This window comes from Rhagoletis zephyria, unplaced genomic scaffold (genome assembly GCF_001687245.7).
Source record: "Rhagoletis zephyria isolate East Lansing unplaced genomic scaffold, Rhagoletis_zephyria_1.1 Rzeph_scaffold_00429, whole genome shotgun sequence".
Lineage (NCBI taxonomy): Eukaryota > Metazoa > Arthropoda > Insecta > Diptera > Tephritidae > Rhagoletis > Rhagoletis zephyria.
Window position 1 is genome coordinate 363 of NW_016157513.1, and position 5,106 is coordinate 5,468.

Below are 5,106 nucleotides of genomic sequence, written 5' to 3' on the forward strand. Positions count from 1 at the left end.
AGTATTGCCCGGTTTGTAGTTGCAGTTAAAGAAAACACATGAAAAGGCACGATTTTTTTTAAATTCGAAAAAATGTAAATATTTCAAAAACGGTGACACTTTTACCTGAAAATTTTTTGTTTATCAGTGGGCTCACCCCCCACCTACCTTGCCCTAAAGTTTGGCACGTTACTTCTGGGACACCCTGTATAAAAAGTGTAAAAATTTAAAATCGTAATTAGAGGGTCACTTTTTATTTTGGTTTGGTAAATGCAACAATACTTATATTTTAGGCAGATCACAAATGTCGTATATTCAATGTAAATGCATATTCAAGTTTACTGAAAAGAATTAGTAGTGATGTTTTGATTTTTCCCAAGTTTTGGTGCTTTTTGGAAAATGGGCAGCCACGGGGTCTCGCATTCGTGAGTACTCACACATTCTTGTTCTCTCATTATGATCACACATACAGATGCAATTCGCTCAAATTTTCTGTTTTCCGCTCCTAAATACGATCCAAAAACCTTCCCAGAAACCGCAAAAATGTAGTTGCCAGTTGCCATATGTAATATCGTTTCGGCAACTACCAACGCAACTGAAGTTCGGTTGCTATCGATAATCGACCCGTAGCGATAATATTCGTTTACTTTGTTTTGTCAACCATGATCCGAATAAGAGCTCAACCAGCCACCGATGTAAAATCGTAGACCGCATGACGGCGACGCTGTCGTTGACTTTCTCTTTTTCACTCTCTTGGTTGAACCATAAAACCTGAAAAATACGACAATTTTTGCCTTTCAAAAGTAAATAACAGGTAAACAAAACCGGCGATGAATGCGTTTGCTTCTTATAAAATTTAAGTCTTTCGATAGTAATACTAAAAAGGAGTACTTACTTCCATGTTTGATTTCGTTTGCTCTTTGGGAACAGAGAAAGTGCGAAAGCAGATAAAGTCAAAAAGTGGAAGATGGCGTCCTAATCAAATACTGGCGGGGACACTTATGTACATATTATCATCTATAGGCTTCTGAGAAGCTTGAGTTCCTATAAATGGAAATACATCTTCATCTAAAGGCAGTAAACTCTAGTCTATGTTAGTAGCCATCACATGTGCTGTGTTGAGCGATGACATTGAGTGGATTGTCGTTGGTTGGGTGATGACAGTGGGCAATTATTTACTCTTTGGGATGACCATCAGTTAACTTCATTTGTTTATTTGGGTTGATCGATACTCGATTTTGTTATGGTTCAAGATAGGCTTTGATTGAGACACAATACATTATAGTTGCGTTCCCTAACTCGCAAGAAGTTGTAAGAATTTTCTAGACCGTACTCGGTTCTCAGGCAAAGTAGGGGAAAGGGGGACCGTTAAATCGTTCTCTATTTGTCGGAAGCTGCAAGATTTTACCCGAAGAATTTTTGCTGGTAAAGTGGCAAACCATCAGCTGTTCAATGTTGTCAAAATGAACTGTAAATTGAATAAGCAAAAACAAAAGTACATGTGCATTTTCTCCCTTTTAAATATATCGTAGCGAAGAAATATCCCGGTTTGTAAGTATTTTTGTTATTTTGACTGTGTATTTGAGTGTAATTTAGCAAATCGCCAAGTGATAAAGCGGCTATGTATGTAAAGAAAAAATTGCGTCTACGGTGTATTTGACATTTACCAGTTTTACCCGAAAAGCGTTCCCGTACTTTTTGGTTTCTCTTTTTCTCTGAGAGAAATTTCACTTTTTGACCGTTTTACAGGTTTTATCCAGAAAAGTTGATGAACGAAACTAGTATTTATACACAGTGTGACCGTTTTGATCCAAGTGGATCAAAACTGATGCAGTTTTCGATAAATTTTAGATAGATACTTTTTTTCAATTTTGATACTTTTCCAAATACAAATGAAAAAAATCTGTAAATCTTTATGCATTACAAAACATGTCGTGCATCTGTGGCAACGTACATCCAAAAGTTCATAGTCGTTCTCTAAACGAACCTTTCATGTATTGTGATTCATGGTCCATGTCGAAAAACGTCAAAATCTAAACAAACGAACAGTATCATAGCGCTGCATTTTTTTATTTTCGCTATGTTCAATAACAAAAATTAGGGCTTGGTACTCGGTAATTCGGTGCTCGGTAAGGCCCTGTTTCCACAGGAAAACACCAATGTCGTGATAACCATGTCACAAAATATATTTCAATGGATACCATGATTCAATAATACAATGTTCGACAAACTGACAGTTGTCTCCCTCCCACCGCCCCCTTAGCAGTGGCACCGTATTGCTTCTTTGCAAATTTACATGGAAACAGTGTAGCTTTGGTGTGAAATAGAAGTATAAGCTTTTGTGCAATATGTTTATTTGTGTATGCATATGAAACATATTCAACTGATGAAAACATAAACTATTTTTAAATTGGATGTTTACATCAATCTCATAGTAGTCTTATTTTAATTTGGAGTCATTTTGCAGTTTTTATACAGCTAAATAGCACATAAATTACGTAATCCACGTAGATACATCAATATTACGTTCAACATTTCATTTAAAATGCCAGATTTCCTGCAAATGCTTTAGAATTTACTAAAGGAATTTCACTACTACTTGCCTACTTTGCGTACTTTTCTACTTCCATTTTCGCACCAAGAGATTTCATTCTTCCCCTTTCTCCGTCCTTCGTAAATGCAACCTTTTGTAAAGGAGTGTCAAACCGCAGCTGTCAATAATTATCTAACCTTGTACTATTGAATCATGAATGGATACCGCCTTGTTGCTTGACATCTATTGCAGGCAATTTGATAGTTTTACAGCTATACNGTGGCAACGTACATCCAAAAGTTCATAGTCGTTCTCTAAACGAACCTTTCATGTATTGTGATTCATGGTCCATGTCGAAAAACGTCAAAATCTAAACAAACGAACAGTATCATAGCGCTGCATTTTTTTATTTTCGCTATGTTCAATAACAAAAATTAGGGCTTGGTACTCGGTAATTCGGTGCTCGGTAAGGCCCTGTTTCCACAGGAAAACACCAATGTCGTGATAACCATGTCACAAAATATATTTCAATGGATACCATGATTCAATAATACAATGTTCGACAAACTGACAGTTGTCTCCCTCCCACCGCCCCTTAGCAGTGGCACCGTATTGCTTCTTTGCAAATTTACATGGAAACAGTGTAGCTTTGGTGTGAAATAGAAGTATAAGCTTTTGTGCAATATGTTTATTTGTGTATGCATATGAAACATATTCAACTGATGAAAACATAAACTATTTTTAAATTGGATGTTTACATCAATCTCATAGTAGTCTTATTTTAATTTGGAGTCATTTTGCAGTTTTTATACAGCTAAATAGCACATAAATTACGTAATCCACGTAGATACATCAATATTACGTTCAACATTTCATTTAAAATGCCAGATTTCCTGCAAATGCTTTAGAATTTACTAAAGGAATTTCACTACTACTTGCCTACTTTGCGTACTTTTCTACTTCCATTTTCGCACCAAGAGATTTCATTCTTCCCCTTTCTCCGTCCTTCGTAAATGCAACCTTTTGTAAAGGAGTGTCAAACCGCAGCTGTCAATAATTATCTAACCTTGTACTATTGAATCATGAATGGATACCGCCTTGTTGCTTGACATCTATTGCAGGCAATTTGATAGTTTTACAGCTATACTTTCACTTGATAGAAAGCGTGCTGGTGGTTATATCGATGAAATATTAATATTAAATCAAAATAAGAATCTGTTCCCTGTTGGATTATTTATGACAACGTTTTAGGAAGTTATTCAGTAAGTTTGTAAGAATGTTGTCTGGCGGCGTCATCCGGCAAATGCTTATACATATCAAGACATCAAAGTGCCCACATACAACAGTTGGTAGGCAATAAAAATTGCAAGGTATAACTGCCACTGAAATTATGCAAATCGCATTCGGGAAATAATTTCAGCTCGTGCTCGTGCAATAAATGTTAAATTGTTTTGGAAAATGGTTTTTCATAAAAATTATTGGTTTTATTCCATACTGATGCTTTGATACTTAAATGAAAAAAAGTGATACATATTGATACATTTTAAGTCTCTTTTCTGCTACAATTTTTCACAGGCCCGCGGTCACACTGTTTATACACTATGCGCCACTTGGGGCATGTTTTCTGTGGGTGCAGGGTTGACATGGACTCACTCTTATTAACAGAATATAACTTTTAAGATTATATAAGAGTGCAATCTGTTGCCCTTTAAATTCAGTCTTTAAGAGTATGTTTTCAATAGGGACGGCAGAATTAGTAGGGTCAGCTCATAAAAATGTGTTTATAAAACAGGGATTCTGCCGAAACTGCTGTGTGTACATCGTTTCCCATTCGAATACCATAAGCCTGATTTTCCTATGACATATGGAAGGTGAATAACTCAGTGTGAGGGCAGGACCAGGATGAATGTATTTGCATAAAAATTTATTTAAGCAAAAATGTTTTGGGTAGTCGTCGGAGGCAGTGATAACCATCAGTTACCACCTCTGCATGGTTGTAAGTCATGCAGAGTCCCTACGGCTTGTAGCGCTGTGACTTTGCCGCTTAAACTCTGTAAGAGTTTTTGGAGGTGTGCGTCAAGCGGAATTGTTGAGCATTGGTTATTGATTCAAGTTCAAAAATTGGGTAGGCGCTGTGGCCAATGGTAGCTCTTGTACCACCTCTGTATGCTGAAAGTCATACAGAGCCCCAACAGCTTATAGCGGCCTTGGATTTTGCTGTTTAAAACCACTCCGGAGGAGTGGTGATGCATCAAGCGGAACTGTTGAGCATGATTTGGAGTGCCAGCAATTAACTACTTTAGTAGGTTTTATTCTGCGGCAGTTGAGAAGTGCATTAAAAAATGCATACCCAATGAAGAACGAACGAATTATTTTTAAGCACAAGTGCGTGTGTTTATTCGCTGCACTTGGTTTTGGGCTGGAGTGCAACCCTGCAGTGAAAACCCAAACCAGTTAGAAAAAATACTAGTTCATAAACTAGTATGTGCCTACCAGTTCGACATTTTCGACGAACTTAAGCGTTCAGCGACATCTGCCTTTGAATTGCCAAAGCCTAAAATAAAACGCAATTAATTGCTTTTCTTACAAATGTC